This window comes from Elephas maximus, chromosome 3 (assembly GCF_024166365.1).
Source record: "Elephas maximus indicus isolate mEleMax1 chromosome 3, mEleMax1 primary haplotype, whole genome shotgun sequence".
Lineage (NCBI taxonomy): Eukaryota > Metazoa > Chordata > Mammalia > Proboscidea > Elephantidae > Elephas > Elephas maximus.
In genome coordinates this window covers 113,446,061-113,469,512 of record NC_064821.1, presented here as the reverse complement: position 1 = coordinate 113,469,512, position 23,452 = coordinate 113,446,061, and the positions used below count along the sequence as shown (strand labels likewise).

Genomic DNA, 23,452 nt, shown 5'->3' with positions numbered 1-23,452 from the left:
TGGAGTCTTAAAAGCTTTCGAGCAGCCATCTAATATACAAAGACTGGTCTCATACTGTCCAGAGCAAGGGAGAGTGAAAGACTCAAGAGAATAATTAGTTCAAAGGACTAATGGACCTTATGAACCACAGCCAACACCACCCCAAGACCAGAAGAACTAGATGGTGCCCAACTATCACTACCAACTGCCCTGACTGGGATCACAACAGTGTCCTGGACAGAATGGGAGAAAATTGTAAAACAAAAAATCAAATTCACAGAAGACCAAGCTTGCTGGTCTGACAGAGGCTGGGGGAACCCCCTAGACTATGACCCTATGACACCTTTCTAACTTGGAAAGGAAGCCATTCCTGGAGACCACCTCCCAGCCACACAATAGACAAGCACATAAGAAAAACAATAACACCCGAAAGGAATGTACTCTTTAGAACAATCAATTATAGGAAATCGAAAGTGCATTATCTGCCCAAAAGCAAAGATGACAAGGCAGGATGAGGTAGAAAATCAGGAAGAAAGAAAATGGGGAAACCAGGGCAGAAATGGGGAGAGTGCTGACACATTGTGGGGAATGAAAGGAAGGTCGTGAAACACTTCATGTACAAACTATCGAATGGGAAACTAATTTGCTTTGTAAACTTTCACCTAGAGCACAATTTAAAGAAAAAAGAAAAGAAAATCAGATTGTCATTAGACTTTCAACATCAATGTTTCATTCCGGAAATCAATGGAGTAACTTACTGAAGATACGTAAATGCGAGCTGGAATTTTAAATCCAGTTAAATTGATCTTCAAATATAAAGGCAAAAAAACACACAGTTAGGAACATGTAAGAACTTAGGAAACAGTATTTCCAAGAGTCCTTTCTGAGGGATCTATCTGAGAAAAAGCTTTAGGCACCTAGAAAATCTGAAGAGACAGCAACATAAGGACTGTTTAAGTATTCGGCTAATAATAGAAGATAAATGACAGAATATCATCATTTTGCAACCCCAAACGATTAACAGGGCCTGTCAGTGGCCATCAGTAGCTACTAACATCTCAAAAAGAGAAATTACATGCCCTCTGGTGGAAGTACACAATACAATTTACAAAGTAGCTGTGTAAAGAAAAAGAAGAAAGAGGGAAGGAAGGAAAGAAGAAACTAATCAAGCCTCTGGAGCTACCCACCGTTTAACAGGAAATACAGGGAAATTTGTTAAAATTACACCACAAGGATGCAATCAGCAAAATTCAAACTGAAGGAAACTCTACAGGGCAAAAACGCCATTTCTTTAATAATTTTTTTCAGTTAAAAAAATAAATGGCAGAATTTAGAGATTAAAAAAATTATTGAGAGGCATATGGATCAAGTTGCAAACCTTGTTTTGATCCCAATCCAGGCTAACAAAATAGGGAAAAAATTATAGAAAAATCAAGGAAAAATGAACATTGGATATTTGATGTTGTTAAGGAATTTTTTTTTAAGGTTGATAATATTATTGTACTTATATTTTAAGAGTAGTCTTAGTCTTTTAGAGAGTCATAGTGAAATATTTACAGATGAAATGATATGAGGTGAAGGGTGTGGCTCAAAGTAACCTGGGGTGAGAGTTGGAGAGGAGATAAGAGTATGGAGGAAACAAGTACGGCCAAGAGTTGGTCATTGTTGAAGTTGCGCAAACATGAGCTTCATTATACTAGTCTCTCTACTTCAGTTTATTTCTGAAATATTCCATAATAAAGCATTTTTAAAGAGAGAGAGCACACACGTGACATAGAGAGCAAGAAGAGGGTGAAAGTGAGAAAGAGAGAGAGCGACTGAGGGAATAAACAATGAATTGGATGGCTTGTTGACTTTGGGTTTCACTATAAAGTGATCTGCCTTGGCCATTTGTTGGGAAACTTCTGGTGTCAGTGACTTTAGGTTTTTTAACTTGAGCTGGTCTGATTAACCAGTACAGATTCTTCCCATTTCCAGACACAGATGGCAGAGTCCTGGCGGCCACCTTTCTGGGAGCTGGGTGAGGAAAGCAGGATGAGGCCTATCTTAGTTATCTAGAACCGCTATAACAGAAATACCACAAGAGAATGGCATTAAGAAAGAGAAATTTATTTTCTCACAGTTTAGTAGGTTACAAGTACAAGTTTAGGGCACCAGCTCCAGGGGAAGTCTTAGTCTGTCGGCTCTGGGGGAAGGTCCTTGTCATCAGTCTTCACTTGGTCTGGGAGCTTCTCCACTTAGGAACCTCGGGTCCAAAGGACACGCTCTGCCCCTGGTGCTGCTTTCTTGGTGGTATGAGGTCCCCCTACTCGCTTTCCTTTCCTTGTATCTCTTGTAAGATAAAAGATGGTGCAGGCCACACCCCAGGGAAACTGCCTTTACATTGTATCAGGAATGTGACCTGAGCAAGGGTGTTATATCCCACCCTAAACCTCTTTAATGTAATCTAATTTTGCCCCATTAACCACTGGCAGAGATTAGGGTTTACAGTACATAGGGAAATTATATCAGTCACAAAGTGGAGGACAACCACACAGTACTGAGAATCATGGCCTAACCAAGTTGAGGCGTATTTTCAGGGGACACATTTCAACCCATGACAAGGCCTCAGCATTTCATTTGAGTAATCTTCCTGTGCCCATTATGGCATCCACATCCTCAGCTATGCCTGGTGTTCTCTGTTCAGAGACCCCGTGTTTACCCCTCTCCAGAAAATAAACCTCCAACATTCTGCTTGAGGAAGAAAGGAGCAGTCATCAGTACAGGGCGAGGGAGGGGACCCAGAGGTCTAACTACTTCTTATGCAGTTATCGACAAATTCTCCTTATTTTGACTATTTAGCACTATTCCCAGAGATTACAGGTACCACAAATTCCTAGGCCTTTTGATGATTCTGTGGTGAAAATCAAGTTTGTTCTCTGCTTTTCCTATTGCCAGTTTAGGATTCAGCTTCACGGAGTCTGTTGAGCCAGTCACCATCCCTCCATCTGTTCTGTCCTTTCTTGCTTTCCTTGATCTTGTGAGTTTATAGAAAACACACACACACACACGCACACGTGTGACATTTTAACTGACTTTCGGGAGAGAGCAAAATAAAATATGCGTGCTCAACACATCTTTACTCAGAAGTCCCCGCTTCACCCTTTACCCCCCTACTATTCTTTAATTTTAAAATATGACATAAAAGTAGAAAAGTACATAAAATATATATACATATAATTTAATGAATAATTATAAAACAAAGATTCGTGTGACCACTACCCAGATCATAAAACAGGACATTGCCAGCACACAAGGAGCCTCAGTCTGCCCAACTCAGAGCCCAGCCCCATCTCCAGCAGAGGTAGCCACCATTCTGGCTTTTCTAAAAATCTTTCACCTGTTTTTCATTTACTTTTCAGTTTTCTTTACAGTAGTCATCTCTGTACCATATAGAACTTTATTTGATGGGAATCATACTTTACGTGTTCTTCTGTGTCTAGCCTCTTTCCTTGAACATCATGTTTGTGAGATGTGTCCACGTTAAGGATAGCTGTGATTTGTTCAGTTTTTTTGCTGTGTCATATTCCATTAGGAAGGCACTGGAGTTTATCTATCTACGTTATTTTTTTGTGAACATTTGGGTTGTTGACAGTTTGGGGCTATTTTGAATAATAGCACTATGCACCTTCTTGGCCTTGTAACCTGGTGCCCAAATGCACGCATTTCTCTAGCTATATACCCAACAGTGAAATCACTGTGTCGTAAAATATGTGAATCTTAACTAAAAAATCCCAAACTGCTTTCCAAAGTAGACCACCTCTTCGCATAACTGGCTAGAGAAAAGGAGCATGACCCTCATTGTGTTATATGCCTATGGCACTTTCTCTAAGGTGAAGTGACAACATTTTAGCTCCATCAATGGAGTTCCAAAAATTTATTCTCCCACTAGCAGTTTTGGAGAGTGAATCCTATTGTTCCATATTTTTGCCAACTCTTGAAACTTGCGAGCTTCTCAATTGTTTGAATCTGGTGAGTATGTAATTGTATTTCACTGTGGTTTTAAATTGCATTTCAACGATTAGAAATAAGGTTGAGCACATTTTCGTATGTTTATTAGCCTTTTGGATTCCCATTCCCTGTTTAAAAAAAAAAATAATTATTTAAAGTATATTATTTGTTTCTGTAATAAAAACTATGTAAGACCTTACATATTTCACACAGTGTGTTACCCGTATTAAAAATCGAAAAAATAAATTTACTCTTTCTAACCCAGTTACCAGTGCCATCGATACAAACTGTTGCCGTTGAGTCAATTCCGACTCATAGTCACCCTATAGGATGCAGCAGAACTGACCCATAGGGTTTCCAAGGAGCAGCTGGTGGATTCGAACTGCCAACCCTTTGGTTAGCAGCCGAGCTCTTAACCACTGTAGTTTGTCCTATAGGGTCGCTATGAGTTGGAATCGAATTGATGTCAGTGGGTTTGGTTTTTGGTTTTAGGCTAATATACGTTAAATTTTGAATAATGTCAATCAACACAGTATCTATGATTCTTTTTCCAAAGTTGGCAGCACATCTATGTTTATCTGTAAAAATATAACTAACTCCATTCTTTAACCCATAGAAACCTGATTTTCTTGCTATCTTGCTCCTCAAAGTGCTTTTTGAGAAGTCTTCAGAAACTTCCTGTAATCATATGGTCTCCGGCCCTTCATCCTTCTTCACTCCTCTGTAATATTTGACCCTTTATGCCTCCCTCTTTCTTTAAATGAACTCTCTTCTCCCTTAGCGTCCATGATTTCTCTCTCGGTTTTCCTCGTAATTGTCTGGAGAGTGTTTCTCCAACTCCTTCTCCAGCTCCTCTCTCTAAAAGCCAATAAATAATGGTGTGTTTCAGTGCTTGGTCCTTAGACCCTGTGGTAGATATTGTTTGGGGCATTTTCCCAGCCCACAAGCCAACTCTAGTCCCTCTTCTTAGGAACATCCCCTTCCCACATCCACGGGGACGGGCCTTTAACAGTCTCATCGTACTGCTTGAGCCTGCCTTCCTGGCCTCAGTTGATTGACTCAGGGGTAGACAGCTGACCCAAGTTGGCCCAATCAGATTCTTGGTCCCAAGAATTAGGAATTGAGAGCAGACTCTTGTTGAACTCATCTTCGGCTGAAAATGTGACAAGAGGACTTGAGAGTCAGAGGCAGCCTCATTCTAGTAAGTAGACTAAGAAGTAGAGAAAGGTCATTGGTCAGGAGAAAGCAGAATGGTGCACACAAGCATAGATAACCAAAGTCAAGAGATGGAGAAATCTTGAGATGATGTTCTAGTTCCCAGGTTCCAGACCCTTGTGGAGGCCCATGACATTTCTACCCTGGGGTTCCATGACACAGTCTCAGCTCCATCCTCATTACACGTTTCCCTGTTGAGTTTAGGTTCACTCAAGGTGGTCTCTGAGGATTGTTAATCCAAGTCCCAACCAACCTTTTCTCCTCTCCCTGTTTACACTGTCCCTGGTTGATTTCATTTACACTGGAGATTATCCCAGGACCCTATCCCCCCCATTGCCTTGTATTTCTTGAGGAGAGAACTCAGTAGCTCAGGAGAAATCCTAGCTAGTATACCTGGTTGGCCCTCACCCTATCCCATCCCAAGGCTTTGAGGATTTTCTGACCAAGAAAGCATCTGCTCCTTGTCTTCCCCCTAGGAACTTTTACTCTTCCCCAGCTTAGCAAGCTTGCTTTAATCCCCAGGCTGATGTCTCTTATCCAGAATTCCCTTTGCTCTAAGCCTGGCCAGTTTAACTTTGAACCTGCCTTCTCTACCCGTGAACAGCCATGTTCTCAGTCATGGCCCTCGCTGACCTGTGTATTCATATTGGTGCCTGCCAGCACTGGCTCTCTAGACCCAGTTCTTTAACTCCTAAGGACAGAGCCTACTCCAGAGACAGCATATATATGGCATGCACTGTCATTTCTCTCTCCTATTCCCATGACAGAAATATTTTCATTAATTATATCACTCCCGATGCTGGATGCCATCTTAAAATCCTTAGCACGGTTCTCTATCTTTGATAAATCATTAATCAAAGTTGGCACCAAAGATGATATCTAATAGCTGTCCTAGCTCTAGTTTGTGTTTGGGTGCTGGTAGTGTGCAAGAATGATGATAACATCGGCAAGGAAGAGTTGTTTAGAGAAAGACTTGGGGAAATGTGTTGAATTCTTCTTTTAACACTTGACCCAGTGCCTTGTACATACTGCAGTCAATGCTAGCTTACTATGATTTGTTCAATAAATGAATGAATTTGTAGAGAGGTTTTTCAAAACTGAGCTTGCTAAAGGACAGAATCAGTGGGCTGTTTAATTGCCTTGGTGGCACAGTGGTTAAGAGCTTGGCTGCTAACCAAATGGTCGGCAGTTTGACTCCACCAGCCATTCTTTGGAAACCCTACAGGGCAGTTCTACTCTGTCCTATAGGGTCATTATAAGTCTGAATTGACTTATGGCAATGGGTTTGGTTTTTGATTTGTCCTGAAGTTAGATTCAGGTTGAGCCAAACCCGTGAGTGCAAGGAGAACCCTAAAAGATGGCATCCCAGAGGACCAAGCCCGCTCTCTGACATCTTCTCTCACTGATGAATGTTGTGGGGACACTTATCACCTAGAATCAAAGGCTGCTAGAGCTGGAAGGATCTTTGTGGCTGAATCATCTAGGCTGGTTCCTCCTGAGTAGTTGAAACCCAGAGAGGTCAAGTGGCCACCCTACCCCACCAGTTGTGGGCTAAGCCTGAACCAAGATTCAGTGGTTTCGCTACTGCAACATCCTGCTTCTCAACTCCTCAGTCTCCTCATATGAAAATTGAGCTTCTACTTGCTGCCCATTGCCTGCTTCAAGGCATCAGGTGGCTGTGAACTTCAACTCCTTTCTGCTAAAAGTTAGGAGCAGGATAAAGCAAGAATAGTGTAGCACCTATTATCAGCCTGTAGAGGGAGCCCTGAGCACAGGCTGGGAAGCGCCAGCCTGGTGACTACTAGGGCTCCTTTCAGCAATTCAACCCTTCCTTGGACACATGGGGCAATGGGAAAAGCCCAAGATCTGGGACCAAACACAAGGCTTTCAGCCCTTACTCCACTATTACAAGCTGTGTGCTTATGCACATCCCTTAACCCCCCTGAGCTTCATCTGTCAATTGGGAAGAATCACATTTGCTTTGCCTGTATCAGGATTAAAAAGTTTGACCCTTGACGAAAGTCTAAGAGTTTATCCCAAGTAAATAAAGACAGATATGTGCAACATTTCTCTGACTTTTTGGTTTAGGACCCCTTTTCATAATATTAAAAAATAATGAGGGCCCCCAAAAGAGCTTTTGTTTATATGAGTAATACCTCCCAATACTTAACATATTAGAAATTAATATTGACACATACTTCAAATATTTACTCATTTCAAAATAACAATAATAAATCATTATATATTAGCACAAATAGCATTTTTTATGAAAAAATAATATTTAAAGAAAACAAAATACACTTTTTCAGATCTCTTTAATGTCTGGTTTAATAGAAGAGAACTGAATTCTCCTTCTGCGTTGAATCCGCAGTGATTTCACATATCATGTATCTTCTGAAAAACTCCACTGTCCACTCAGAGAGAATGAGAGATAAAAATCGTTTTAACCTTGTGGAACCCACCCCCCCACCACCCCCACCAAGGGTCTCAAGAAACTCCCCAAAGGCCCCTGGGCCACCTTTTGAGAATTACTGGTGTACAAGAATGTTTAGGCTGGTGTTGTTTATCGCAAGGAGACTTCCCTTCTCTCCCTTCTCACCACCACCAGCCCAGTTCAGACTTGCATTATATCGGGCAGGCTACAGCAAAAACCTCAAAGCTGGTTTCCTTGCCTCTATGCTCCCACCATTCCCAGCCATAGAGAGAATTCTTCATAAAACACTGCCTGATTATGTCACTCCCTCCTCAAACCCTTCCGTCGATCTTCACTGCGTACTTATTGAGATAAGTCTAGCCGTCAGCCTCTATGATCTGACTCCCCCAAAAACTCCCAATCCTACTTCACACTCTGCCCCGTTGATGTGCCTGATGGTTTTAGATTTAGCTGTCCCCATTCACGCCCTATATGTCCTGCCCCTGTGATTTTGTTTCTGTTGGTTCCTTCACTTAAATACCTTCTCACCCATTTCCTACCATCCTCCTTTTGCTTTCAGACTGGTTCCCTGACTGGAGATCTATTCGTTGTCATTAGCTGCTGTCAAGTCAGCCCCCAACTCAGCAATACTATGCACAATGAGATCAGACCATCGCGATTCACAGGGTTTCACTGGCTGATTTTTTGGAACTACAATGTCAAGCCTTTCTTCCTAGCCTTTCTGGAAACTCCACTGAAAACTGTTCAGCATCATAGCAACACTAAAGCTTCCACTGACAGATGAGTGGTGGCTATACTTGTGGAGCATGGGTCAGGGGCTGAGCCCTGATCTCCCATATGGAAGGTGAGACTTCTACCACTGAATCAAAGAGCTATACACTTCTAAAATATTTGGTTTGCCCTCAATTTATGCAAAGCAGAATGTTCTGCTGTGGGCTTTTTGATCCACTGTGTGGGATAGCTACCCAAAAAAGTAGCTGTATTAGTTTCTGATGGCCACTGTAACAAACTGCCACAATCCGAGTGGCTTAAAACAACACAAATTCATTATCTTACAGTTCTGGAGGTCAGAAGTCCAAAATGAGCTTTACTGGCTAAAATCATGGTGTCCCAGAGCTGTGTTCCCTTCTGCGAGCTCTAAGGGAGAAGCTGTTCCCTTGCCTTTTCCAGCTTCCTCGCTCCCGGCTCCCGGCCCCTTCCTCCGTCTTCAGAGCACACCCCTGCAACCTCTGCTTTCCCTGTCAGCTCTCCTCTCTCTCTCTCCGACTCTCCTGCCTCCCTCTTTTAAGGGCCCTTGTAATTCTACTGGGTCCACACAGATAATCCAGAATAATCTCTCCACCTCAAGGTCTTTAATCATATCTGCAAAGTCCCTTTTGCCTTGTAAAGTAACGTGTTCACAGGGTCCAGGGATTAGGACGTGGACATCTTCATGGAGGGTCATTATTCTGCCGACTACAGAATAACGCTCATATCAGAAGATGAAAATGAAGATGCCCCTTTACAACCTCCATGAGGGGCACAGGTTTTGGAGTCAGACATATGTTTCCACATGGAGATAGTGTTCATGTGATGGTTTGGAAGACTGAATAAATCAAAAGAAGCACAGTAGAAGCCGTGCAGTGAACACTCACCAGATGTCTACACTGATGATAATTAGCCATTATTATGGCATTTTACCACCAGCTGAGTTAAAGTACCCTTCATGACACTTACCATGCTTCATAACTATATATTTACATTGGGTGGCTACCCATTGCCGTCGGGTCAATTCCAACTCACGGCAACCCTATAGAACAGAGTAGAACTGCCCCACAGGGTTTCCAAGGAACAGCTGGTAGATTCAAACTGCTGACCTTTTGGTCAGCAGACAAGCTCTTAACCACTGAGCCACCAGGGCTCCAGATGACTGTTTAGTGTGTGATTATTTTAAACTGAATTTTAATTACATAAATATTACCCAAATACATTCTCCTTGTACAAATTAGTTTCTCTCTCTCGTATTAGATCATGAGCTCCGCATGGACAAAAAACACGTTTTACACACCATCTAATTCCCAGAATCCAGCCAAGTGATGAATAAATAAACCAGAAACCAAACTCGTTGCCGTCAAGTTGATTTCGACTCATAGTGACCCTACTGGACAGAGCAGAACTGCCTCATAGGGTTTCCAAAGAGCACCTGGTGAATTCGAACTGCCGACCTTTTGGTTAGCAGCCATAGCTCTTAACCACTTTGCCACCAGGGTTTCTAATGAATAAACAGCACTCAATAAATATTTGTAGAAATAATGAATTAAATCTAATTTTCCATATACCTCTCTGGTTTCCCATTGCCTTCAGAATAAAGTTCAGGTTCTTAGCCTGACAAACAAGTTTTAGCAAGATCTAGTCCCAACTTGCTTCGAATTTCACTCCCTACCACTCCCTCCCTGCCCTGTACCTACCCTCCGGCAATATTGAACTTGCCCTGTTCTCTCAAGCCTCCAGGCCCTGTCTCTTGCCAGTAAATTTTCCTCACTTGGAATGGCCTCTCCCCACCCCCAGCGGTAGAAACACACACACCAACCCCTCCTTGGTGATAATTCCTGCTCACTCCTTCTTCACCCAATACCTCACCCTGGACACCCACTTTTGGCCCCAATTCTAGATAAGGGGGCTTCCCAGGTCTTCCATGGCACCTTGAAGCACACTGTATTGTAACTGCCTGTCCATCTCACAGTCTCCTTCCTGCCTCCCTGCACTCACCAGCCTATAAGATCTGTAAGGGCAGGGACCAAGTCTTGCTCACTACCACAGCCCCAGGTACTAGTAGGTACATGAACATAGTACCAGCTGTTGCCAAGTTGATTCCAACTCATGGTGACCACATGTGTGTCAAAGTAGAACTGTGCTCCAGTGGGCTTTCAATGGCTGGTTTTTCTGAAAGTAGATCACCAGGCCTTTCTTCTGAGGTGCCTCTGGTGGACTCAAACCTCCAATTTTTTGATTAGCTGCCAAATATGTTAACCATTTGCACCACCAGGGAGCCCAGGAGCATAGCAGGTACTCCATTAGTGATAGGCAAATGCCTATGTCTGCCTTTCTCTCTGGAATGTAAGCTCCTTGGGTGGGATGACTGTTGTATCTTCATATCCTCAGACTTCAGCAGGATGCCTGGCAGGAACATAGCGGGACACAATAAATATTTGCTGAATGGTCAATTCTCTCCACAAAATGCCCTGCCTACATTAACAATCAGCTATGGGTTGTGTGCCCATCACTGTGAGTCACTCACCACTGCTGGGCTCTGGGAGGGATAAAAAACAAAACAAACAAACGACCACTGCCCTTCCCCTCCTGAGGTGTACAGTACTCACCATAAATGCTTACTGAATGGATTCTACAAACGCTTTTCAATAGATTCCACTGGTTATGTTTCTTGTCAAGAAGTATATCTCACAACAAAAAAGACTAAAGAATAATCTAGAATAGCCACTATTGCCCCTATTCTATCAGCTCTTCTCTAGCTCCAACTCTTCTTCTTGCACTGACTCTGTACCTGACTATCCCTTCCAGAGATAATGCCAGGATCCTACAAGTCTTTCAACAAACTACCAGACCTACTGTGTGCCCAGCACCCTCCTTTCCTCTTTCCTCTTCCACCTATTGACACTTTCCCAAGGATCGTAGAGGGTGTCTCCTGCCCCAATCCACTGCTATCTCACTTGGCAGTCCCCAGAAGCCCAGGGTGACGGTCCTATCTTCTGAAACAGAGCCAAGCAAGGGCTCTGGTAGCAGGAGACAGTACGGTTGGTGGTAGGAAAGAGGTGGGAACAGAACAGTCTCCAGAGAACCCAGACACACCCACTGAAACGACAGATACAGCTTTATTTCCTGTATTATGGAAGGAAAAAAAGAGCCAGTCTCCTATTAGGGAGCAAGCACTCAGTTGCATAATTCTATCCTGCATAACTATTCAAATAATTAGTTTCTTTCCGAGTGTTCTCATCAACAACAAGCATACTGAACACCTACCATGAGGTCAGGGTAGGGGCAGTGGTAAAATTCTCACTTGCCACGCAGGAGACCAGATTCGACTCCTGGCCAATGCACCTCAAGCACAGCGAACACCCATCTGTCAGTGGAGGCTTGCATGTTGCTATTATGCTGAAAAGGTTTCAGCAGAGCTTCCAGCCTAAGACAGCCTGGGAAGAAAGGCCTAGTAATCCATTTCTGAATATCAGCCAATGAAAACCCTATAGGTCACAATGGTCTGATCTGCAACCATTCATGCGGATGGTGCAGGAGCGGGCAGCATTTCCTTCCATTGTTCATGGGTTTGCCATGAGTAGAGGGGCTGACTCCACAACAGCTAACAACAGTAACAACCACAACTATGAATTAGACGGGATAGGAGATAAAGAAGGGATTAACCTTTGAGAAGAGCCTACTATGCGCCTGGCAAACACTACACCGTTGTTGTTCGTTAGGTGCTGTCGAGTCGGTTCTCACAGCGACAGAATGAAACACTGCTCGGTCCTGAGCCATCCTTACAATCATTGCTATGTTTGAGCCCATTGTTGCAGCCACTGTGTCAATCCACCTTACTGAGGGTCTTTCTCTGTTTTGCTGATCCTATACTTTACAAAGCATGATGTCTTTCTCCAAGGACTGGTCCCTCCTGATAACATGTCCAAAGTACCTGAGACAAAGTCTTGCCATCCTCACTTCCAAGGAGTACACTGGCTGTATTTCTTCCAAGGCAGACTTGTTCATCCTTCTGGCAGCCCATGGTATATTCAATATTCTTACGAATTCATTGTCCAGCTTTTGCGTGCATATGAGGTGATTGAAAACACCATGGCTTGGGTCAGGTGCACCTTAGTCCTCAAAGTGACATCTTTGCTTTTAAACACTTTAAAGAGGTCTTTTGCAGTAAATTTGCCCAATGCAACGTGTCATTTGATTTCCTAACTGCTGCTTCCATGGGCATTGAACACTATGCTAGGCGTCTTTGGGAGATAAAGAAGGGATTGACATTTAAGAAGAGCCTACTATGCTAGGCATCTTTATATATGATAGCTCATTTAATACTCATTAATACCAGAACAAACACACAAACAAAAAGACCGTATGATACTAGATATTTTATCACCTGCATCTTGTTGGTCCTCAGAAAGTTTTCAGTGGTCACACACCCGGTAAGCAGCATTGTCACGGTGAGCCCAATCTGTCTACAAAATCCATGCTTTTGTAGAACACAAAGTTTTCTGTTATTGAGCAGCTACTGTGTAACAGGTACTTTGCAAATGATATTTCATAGAATCATCCCCACTACACCATGGGAAGTGGTTTCATACAATGCATTTTGTAGGTGAGGAAGCCTATTCAGAAAAGTTAAGTACCTTGCCCAAGTCCATATTTACAAATCAAGAGATTTCACATTGAAATCTGTATTTCTAGCTCCTCTTGGGAAAAAAAAAAGAGAGAGAGAGAGAAACTGTAGCTATGTTAAGCAGAAAAGGACTTAATACAGAAAATCAGGTGCTTACAAAATTGATGGAACAGCTGGAGGAGCAGTTTCTAGGTGGGCCTCCAGAAATGGTACCCAGAACAACACTCAGACTAGCTGGCCAAGCTGGTATCACAACTGCTAACTCCAGTCTCCTACTGCCTTAGCCACAATCCAGAATCAGGGAGCCATCATCATCTGTGTTGCTTCTGAATCTGCTGGACTTACACCAGCAAGTGGGAACCTAACCAACTGCACCTTCATCCCCACTTAGTTCAACTTGGTTCTGATTTTGAGCTCTGTAAGAACATCTGACTGGCAGGCTCTAGTCATATCCAGGAAGTTCCTGGGTGGTGTGAACGGTTAACACAGTTGCTGCCAATCAAAAGATTGGAGTTTCAACTCTACTCGGGCAGAGGACTAGAGGGGCAGCAAGGGTGAAGTTTCTATTGGCCATCACAATTTCCAGCAACAGCTGTGAGAGATCATTCAACAATTTAACACTAATTGCCCTAGGCGCTTTTTTCCATAGTTAGGCCCCTGCACCCAGACCTGAACCTTATAAGATGCAGACGCTGGTGAGTATAGATTCTAGTGCAGTTGCAAGGAATATGGACAAATTGGACTCTGAAGGTCAAAAGGATATTTTGTAATATGCCAGGAAATGCCATTCCATATTTTGTAATATGCCAGGAAGAACAAAACCAGGGCTGCTTCCTACATGGTGGCAGAGGGAGGGCAGTGCCTTCCACAGTGCTGAGGCAGGCCTCCCATTCTGCTCAAAAATGATTTCCTAAAGGGTTTCTTCACAAATCAATTAGCCACTTTTGTTGTTGTTCTTCACCAAGTCAATTCCGACTCGTTGCTGTTGAGTCAATTCCAACTCAGAGCGACCCTGACAGGGTAGAACTGACCCATAGTGTTTCCAAGGCTATAATCTTTATGGAAGCAGACCGTCACATCTTTCTCCTGGGTGGCTGGTGTCTTCTATGTAGGAGATGTGAATTTAATTCCCAGCCAAAGCACCTCAAGCACAACCACCACCCATCTGTCAGTGAAGGCTTGCATGTTGCCGGGATGCTGAATAAGTTTCAGTGGAGATTCCAGACTAAGATGGAATTAGAAGATACGGCGGTCTGCTTCCAAAAATCAACCAGTGATAACCCTGTGGATCCCAATGGATTAGAGGGATGGTGTAGGACTGAGCAGCATTTTGTCCCGTTGCACGTGGGGTTACCATGAGTCAAGGGTTGACCCCATACCAGCTAACAACAACCATGTGGAAGAGTCAACTGACCCCTCTTTAAGTGATAGTTTACAAATCAAGTCAGTCTTTCATACAAAAATTTATATACACCTTGCTATATACTCCTAACTGCTCTCCCCCTAATGAGACAGCACACTCCTTCCCTCCACTCTCTTTTCGTGTCCATTCCGCCAGCTTCTGACCCCCTTTGCCCTCTCATCTCCCCTCCAGATAGGAGATGCCAACATAGTCACAAGTGTCTACTTGATCCAAGAAGCTCATTCTTCACCAGCGTCTTTTTCTATCCCATTGTCCAGTCCCATCCCTGTCTGAAGAGTTGGCTTTGGGAATGGTCCCTGTCCTGGGCTAACAGAAAGTCTGGGGGCCATGACCACCAGGGTCCTTCTAATCTCAGTCAGATCATTAAGTCTGGTCTTTTTACGAGAATTTGGGGTCTACATCCCACTGCTCTCCTGCACCCTCAGGGGTTCTCTGTTGTGTTGCCTGTCAGGGGAGACATCTGTTACAGCCAGGCACCATCTAGTTCTTCTGGTCTCAGGCTGATGTTTATGTGGCCCTTTCTGTCTCTTGGCCTTATAATTACCTTGTGTCCTTGGAGTTCTTCATTTTCTTTTGCTCCAGGTGGGTTGAGGCCAATTGATGCATCTTAGATGGCTGCTTCCTAGTGTTTAAGACCCCAGACACTGCTCTCCAAAGTGGGGTGAAGAATGTTTTCTTAATAGATTTTATTATGCCAATGGACTTAGGCGTACCCTGAAACCGTGTAACTGACCCCTCTTGAGCTTTTGCTGCTTGCCGGTAAGCACTTCCACCAACAGCATTAACTTTAATCCAATTTAACCACCCTGTGGGTGGGTACTGTTGCTATTCACATTTTCAAATGAGGCAACTGAGGCTTGAAGAGCCCAAGAAACTTGCCCAAGACCTCTCGCCTGAGTGGTCGAGGAACAGGATTTGAACCTAGGGCCATTTGACTGCTGGGCAACATCCTAGTCATGGTGAGAGCTGGCATGTTGTTCTTGTCCTTTTATATCACCTTTCACATTATAATTCATCAGTTGTGTCATTCTTAGTTTATTGTCTGCCACCCTGGGCAGACCATACCTCCAGGAGGATAAGAACCCTGCCTGCCTGGTTCACTGCTGTGTCCCACACACCAGCTGATAATAGGCCTACCATGTAACGGAAACCCACTTGAGTTCATTGAAGGAATCATTAAATGAACAAATGGGAGTCACAAACAAAGATGATCTAGCTCTCCAGCATGTGGTGACAGTTAAGTGCTCAATTCTTGGTGGCTCTCACCTGGACCATTACAGTAAGCTCCTTAATGCCTCTCTGTTGCTACCCATTGCTCCATTCCTCCATACAGGGATCAGTTTGATCTTTCTTAAAAAGCACACCCGAGCTCAAAGTCTGAAAGTCTTCACCAGCGCTCCTTTCCCTGCAGGATGGAGTCTGAGCTCCTCAGAATGGTCTACTAGGTCATTATGCTGCCCCATCTGCCTCCGGAGCCTTGGTTTGCTGCTCCACAATCTAGACCCTGTTACCATAGACCCCAAACCAAAAAAAAGTACCCGTTGCCGTTGGGTCAATTCTGAACCATAGAGACCTTGTAGGACACAGTAGAACTGCCCCATAGGGTTTCCAAGGAGTGGCTGGTGGATTCTAACTGCTGACCTTTTGGTTAGCAGATGAGCTGTTAACCACTGGGCCACCAGAGACCCCAAGAACCCTATAATGACAGCCATTCTGAACTAGCTTACTGTTTTCCAAACTTGCTTTCTTTACCTGAAATGCCCTCGCCACCTCTGATCAAACCACTACCCTGTCCCCTGCTTTGTGTGCCTGATAAACACCAACTCATCTTTTTTTTTTTTTCTTTTCTCAACTGAGGTAAAATTTACATGGCATAAAAACCACCATTTTATCCATTTTAAAGTGGACTCCAGTATATTCATAATGGTGTGCAACCATCACCACTATCTAATTCCAGAACATTTTTTCACCCTAAAAAGAAACCCTGTGCCCACTAAGCAGTCACTTCCCCATTCCTCCTCTTCTCTACTCACTCCCACTCCTGGCAAAAGACTAATTTTCTCACTGTCTCTATGGATTTATCTATTCTGGATATTCATATAAATGTGAGCATATAATCCGTGGCTTTTTGTATAGCTCATCTTTAAAGACAATTCAAAACTCCCTTCCTCTGCAATCTTTCCTGCCTTTTTCAGATGGCTGTGACCTCCTTTTTTTTGTGGGTGACCTCCTTTGTGCACCATTTCCAAATTCTCCTCCTACTTCTATCATGACACCTGTAATACTTATTCCTCTTATTTCTATCCTGTCAGTTTCCTTTCATTAGCTTGTGAGTTCCTTGAGGGCTGAGAGCTTGCTGTCATTCATCTTCACATTTACAGCAGCTCCTGCAGTGCCTGGCACACAGCAGCTCCTTACAAATGTGTGCCGAAAACATATACAAAGTAGTGGCTGTGCACACAGGCTCCGGAGCCTGATTGTCTGCATTCCAGCCTGCCTCTACTGCTTCCCAGCTGTGTGAACCTGGGCAAATTATTCAAGCTTTCCGTGCCTCTGACTCCTCAGTGGTCCACTGGTGATGATGATAGAATCTACATCCAAAGGCTGTTGGGAAACCTCATTAGTGGTTTCTGGGGGTGGAAGGAAGGGAAACGGGGAGTTACTGCTCAGGAGACACTGAGCAGTTAATGGTGGTGGAATAATATGGAAAAGGATAATGATAATGGTTGCACAACATGACAAATGTACAGTGTCACTGAATTATACATGGAGAAATTGTTGCACTGGCAAATTTTTTTTTTCTGTATATTTTAGACACAAAAATAAAAAGGGGAGCTGTTGTGAGCACAAAACACTCAGAACTGTGCCCAGCACATGTAGAGTGTTATTGTTGCCATTAGGTCGGCTCCAACTCATGGTGACCCCATGTACAACAGAAAAAATGTTGCCCAGCCCTGTGCCATCTTCACAATCGCTGTTGCGCCCCAGTCCACTGTTGCAACCACCTGGTATTTTGAGTGCCTTCCAGACTAAGAGACTCATCTTCCAGCACCATAGAGGACAATATTATATTGCTTATTATGTAGGTTTTTTTTTTTTTTATGTGCTTTAGGTAAAAGTTTACAGCTTAAGTTAATTCTCATTCGAAAATTTAAACACATATTGTTTTGTGACATTGGTTGCACGCCCCTGCTTTCCATCCTAGGTTCCCTGTGTCCATTCATCCAGTTCCTGCCCTTCCTGCCTTCTCATCTTGCTTTTGGGCTGTAGCTGCACATTCAGTCTCGTATATTTGGTTGAACTGAGAAGCAGTTTCCTCACGTTTCTTGTTTTTTTTATAGGCCTGTTTAATCTTTGCCTGAAAAGTGGGCTTTGGGAGTGATTTCGGTTCTGAGTAAGCACAGTGTCCAGGGGCCATAGTCTTGGGGGGTTCCTCCAGTCTCTGTCAGACCATAAGTCTGGTCTTCTTTTGTGAATTTGAATTCTGTTCTACATTTTTCTCCCCTTCTGTCTGGGACTCTGTGTTGTCATCCCTGTCAGAGTGGTCTGCAGCGGTAGCTGGGTACCCTCTAGTTCTTCTGGGCTCAGTCTGGTGGAGGCTGTAGTTCACGTGGGTCTTTAGTCTTTTGGGCTAGTGTTTTCCTTGCGTTTTTGGCTTTCTTTGTTCTCCTTTGCTCTGGACAGGATTCTCATAGGGTTTTCATTGGTTAATTTTTAGAAATAGATCACCAGGCTGTTTTCCTACTCAGTCTTAGTTTGGAAGCTCCCCTGAAACTTGTCCACCATGGATGACCCTGCTGATATTTGAAATACTGATGGCATAGCTTCCAATATTACAGCAACATGCAAGCCACCAGAGTAAGATAAACTGACAGAAGGATGGTGGTCATTGTATAATGTTGTTGTTGCTGCTAGGCGTCATTGAGTCAGCTCAAACTCATAGCAACCCTATATACAACAGAATGAAACATTGCCGGGTTCTGCACAATCCTCACAATTGTTGTTATGCTTGAGCCCATTGTTGCAGCCACTGTGTCAATCCATCTCATCGAGGGTCTTCCTCTTTTTCAATGACTCTCTACTTTACCAAGCATGATGTCCTTCTAGAAAGACTGGTCCCTCCTGCTAACATGTCAGAAGTGTGTGAAATGAAGTCTTGCCATCCTTGCTTTTAAGGAGCATTCTGGTTGTACTTCTTCCAAGAGAGAGTTGTTTGGTCTTTTGGCAGTCCATGGTATATCCAATATTCTTCACCAACACCACAATTCAAAGGCGTCATTTCTTCTTTGGCTTTCCTTATTCATTTTCCAGCTTTCGTATGCATACAAAGTCATTGAAAACGCCATGGCTTAGGTCAAGTGTACCTTAGTCTTCAAGGTGACATCTTTGCTTTTCAACACTTTAAAGAGGTCTTTTGCAGCAGATTTGCCCAATGCAATGTGTCTTTTGATCTCTTGACTCCTGCTTCCAACGGTGTTGATTGTGGGTCCAGGTAAAATGAAATCCTTGACAACTTCAATTTTTTTCTCCGTTTATCACGGTGTTGCTTATTGGTCCAGGCGTGAGGATTTTTGTTTTCTTTATGTTGAGGTGTAATCTGTACTGAAGCCTGTAGTCTTTAATCTTCATCAGTAAGTGCTTCAAGTCCTTTACTTCCAGCAAACAAGGTTGTGTCATTTGCATAACACAAGTTGCTAATGAGTCTTCCTCCAATCCTGATGCCCCATTCTTCTTCATATAATCCAGCTTCTTGGATTATTTGCTCAGCATACAGATTGAATAGGTATGGTGAAAGGATACAACACTGGTGCACACCTTTCCTGACTTTAAACCACGCAGTATCCCCTTGTTCTTTTGGAACGACTTCGTCTTGATCTATGTACAGGTTCCCCATGAGCATGGTTGAGTGTTCCAGATTTCCCATCCTTCGAAATGTTATCCATAATTTGTTAAGATCCACACAGTCGAATGCCTTTGCATAGTCAATGAAACACAGGTAAACATCTTTCTGGTATTCTCTGCTTTCAGCCAGGATCCATCTGACATCAGCAGTGATAACCCTGGCTCCACGTTCTCTTCCAAATCAGGCTTGAATTATTGGAAGGTCCCTGTTGATGTACTGCTGCAACCGCTTTTGAATGATCTTCAGCAAAATTTTGCTTGCAAGTAATATTAATGATACTGTTCGATAATTTCCACATTCAGTTGGATCACCTTATTTGGAATACACATAGATATGGATCTCTTCAGGTTGACTGGCCAGGTAGTTGTTTTCCAAATTTCTTGGCATAGATGAGTAAGCACTTCCAATGCTGCATCTTTTGTTGAAACATCTCAATTGGTATTCCGTCAACTCATGAAGCCATGTTTTTTGCTAATACCTTCAGTGCAGCTTGGATCTCTTCCTTCATTGCCATGGGTTCCTGATCATACGTTACCTCCCGAAATGGCTGAATGTCGACCAATTTTTTTTTGGTATAGTGACTGTGTACTTCTTCCATTTTCTTTTGATGCTTCCTGCGTCGTTTAATATTTTCTCTGTAGAATCCTTCAGCATTACAACTTGAGGCTCAATTTTTTTCTTCAGTTCTTTCAGCTTGAGAAATGCCGAGTCCGTTCTTCCCTTTTGGTTTTCTAACTCCAGGTTTTTGCACATGTCATTATAGTACTTTACTTTGCCTTCTTGTGCCACCCTTTGAAATCTTCAGTTCTTTTACTTCATCACTTCTTCTGTTTGCTTTAGCTATTGGACGTTGAAGAGCAAGTTTCGGAGTCTCTTCTGACACCTAATCTTTTTTTTTTTTTTTAATGTTTAGAAACACTTTATTCAGTCCATTATGTTGGGAAAGTTCCAGCTAAGTAAACATGTACAAGTGAGGTATTCTAGGTTAACGCAGAAGCCAGTGGGTTACATGGAATTGAGCATCAAGGCCACGGACAGAGCACCGTGGTTCAGAGTCAGACCTGGCCAGAGAACCTGTGCAGAGATCAGTTAATGTCCTGACACTGACAGCTGCACTGTGCTCTCAGCTGGGCACACTGTAAGGCAGGTCTTCAACATTACATCATTTTAGTGATGTTGGGGGAACAGGTATTAAGAAATGGAAGCTGTGTCCTGGTGCCCCTCAGCTGTTCTTGCTTTGTAAGTCACATAAAAGCACGTGAACAAGAATTTTAGAACATTCTAGTAACGATGGGCCACAAAGTGGTGGAGCCTATGTGTGGCTCCCTTGTGCCCCCCTTGTCTGTTTCCCTCCATACCTCCACTCCCGTCTTTAAGCCACATGCCCTGGGGTTGGAAGGCCCACAGTACACAACAAAGTCTCTCAGATAGCAGAATCTTGTGCAAACAGTTTATAACATCAGAGTCTCTGGTGAGCTATCCTCTGTGCAAAGTCATTATTCACCCCTGAACAATGCCTAATCGAAAGCATAATTTGGAAGACTGATTTGGGAAGTAGAATATGGAGTAAAAATAGGAAACAAACTCTGAAAAGCTATAGTCTAAGAGAATTAGGCCAGATAATGATCAAATGCATGGATAGTCTTAACTTGAAGCTACAGAATTGTTTCTCACATGGTTATTAGAAACATATTGGAGTCCACAGCTGATAATCTGCAGACTGCTGGGTAACACTCCGCATCTTTGAGATGAAGAATCTGGCACAAACCTCCTGTAGCCCCTGGGAAAACGCTGAAGTGGAAGGGGAGTCACATCGTCTACAGCATCTAGAAGGCAAGGATGGCCTGCCAACGTGTAGAGGGTTCAGCACAGTATTACAGTTTTAATTTTGAAGGGTATCTTGAGTTCCATTTGGCACTTTTCTTCGTTTATCTGTGAGGAACAGACTTATAGGACATTTACTGGGATTTAACTTTTTGGCAAAACAGAAACTTTGATCATAGGCATAGTACTATAAAAACAGTGCTTTTAAAGGGGTTATTATTTCTAATCAAAATTCTATTTTTTAGCAAGCGATACGTAATAATAATGTAAACATCTTCATATCTAACATAAGAGCAAAAATTCTTTACCAGCATCTTATTTTAAATGCAGTGAAAGCACCAGTAGTGCTTATCAACAGTAGTGGGTTCTTTTAGAGGCACTCAGAAAAATATCAAAATAAGGCACAACCTGTTACTGTCATAGGTTTAGGCTAAGTAGCAGTGTTGTTTCAGGAAGGCACAAGCTGGAAATCCAATTACTCAAAGGTTTAAAATGTGGCTCTGAAAACAGTTATCATATGAAGGGGACAGCTAACTGGGAACAAATTCCCTTAACTGGAATCAACAGCAGTTGATCAGTGACAACATTACTTCTGGATTATAACACTTTGCAACTTTAGAAGTCCCCTTCATCAGCCCGTATGTAAGTTTGTAAAGACACTATACAGAATGTGGACTGGGCTAACTACACTTCTAGTTTAGAGTGCATGTCAAAAAACAAAGGCACACTTCACAGAAGTTAAACTTTACATTAACTAACCCAAAATAATTTTAGATATAACAGTAATTAACCACTACATCACCAGGATTTCCGAGTCAAAAGTCCTGGAGAGGTTTCTTGAACAGGAGGCTTGAGTTTCACGGGATATTCATGGAGAAATAATCCACCCAGTGATGATGATGATGATGATGATGATAACCACAACACAAATCCCAGTTGCCCACATCTTGCAGTTCTTCCACCAGTATTGTCTCTTCAACTTGGCAGCACTTGTTTAAAACTGAGACGTTCCTGCCTGCAGTGCTTCTGCACAGTTGTCCAGCTCAGAGAGCTTCTGATCTTTTTTTAACACCTTGTCCACGTTGACAAGCATGATGTCACCACCTCATTCACTTGGTTTTGTGTCTGCTACAGTTTTCTATTACTGCCAGAGGCAGCGCTTGAACCTGCAGGCGTACTTGTAGACATTTTGGTGGTGGCGGAGCAGCGGGCAGGGGTCAGTGACAGCGCACAGTCGGGGAGAGGGGCAGTGGTGGGTGGTGCGGAGGCAATGACGTCACCAGGCTAGGCCAGGAGGGACCCTGACATCCGTTTTGGTCTTTTCTTTCTTTCCTGTCTTTTTAATGACCTCTTCTTTTCTTCAAGTAGGATGTCCTTGATGTCACCCCATAACTTGTCTGGTCTTCAGTCATTAGTGCTCAATACGTCAAATCTGTTCTTGAGGCAGTCTCTAAATTCAGGTGGGATATACTCAAGATTATACTTTGGGTCTCCTGGACTTGTCCTAATTTTCTTCAGCTTCAACTTGAACTTGCATATGAGCAATTGATGGTCTGTTCCACAGTCAGCTCCTGGCCTTATTCTGACTGACGGTACTGACCTTTTCCGACATATCTTTCCACAGATGTAGTCGATTTGATTCCTGTGTTTTCCATCTGGCGAGGTCCATGTGTAGAGTTGCCGTTCATATTGTTGAAAAAAGGTATTTGCAATGAAGAAGTCGTCGGTCTTGCAAAATTCTAATGTGTGATTTCTGGCATCGTTTCTATCACCAAGGCCATATTTTCCAACTACTGATCCTTCTTCTTTGTTTGCAACTTTTGGATTCCAAGAACCACAATTATCAATGCACCCTCATTGAATGTTCGATCAATTTCAGACTGTAGAAGTTGACAAAAATCTTCAATTTCTTCATCTTTGGCCTTAGTGGTTGGTGTGTATATTTGAATAATAGTTGTATTAACCAGGCTTCCTTGTGGGCTTATGGATATTATCCTATCACTGACAGCACTGTCCTTCAGGATAGATCTCGAAATGTTCTTTGTGATGATGAATGCAACACCATTCCTCTTCAAGCTGTCATTCCTGGCATAACAGACCATATGATTGTCTGATTTGAAATGGCCAAGACTAGTCCACTTCAGCTCACTAATGCCTAGGATATCGATGTTTACATATTCCATTTCATTTTTGATGATTTCCAGTTTTTCTAGATTCATACTTTGTCTACTCCATGTTTTAATTATTAATGGATGTTTACAGCTGTTTCTTCTCATTTTGAGTCATGCCATATCAGCCAATGAAGAT

At 43.0% G+C, this 23,452-nt stretch overlaps 1 pseudogene; it reads right to left on the bottom strand.

Annotated features, from left to right (window-relative positions):
- Window positions 1-22,013: 22,013 nt before the first annotated feature.
- On the bottom strand, window positions 22,014-22,333 carry LOC126071334 (vesicle-associated membrane protein 3-like; annotated as a pseudogene).
- Between the last annotated feature and the right edge of the window lie 1,119 nt (window positions 22,334-23,452).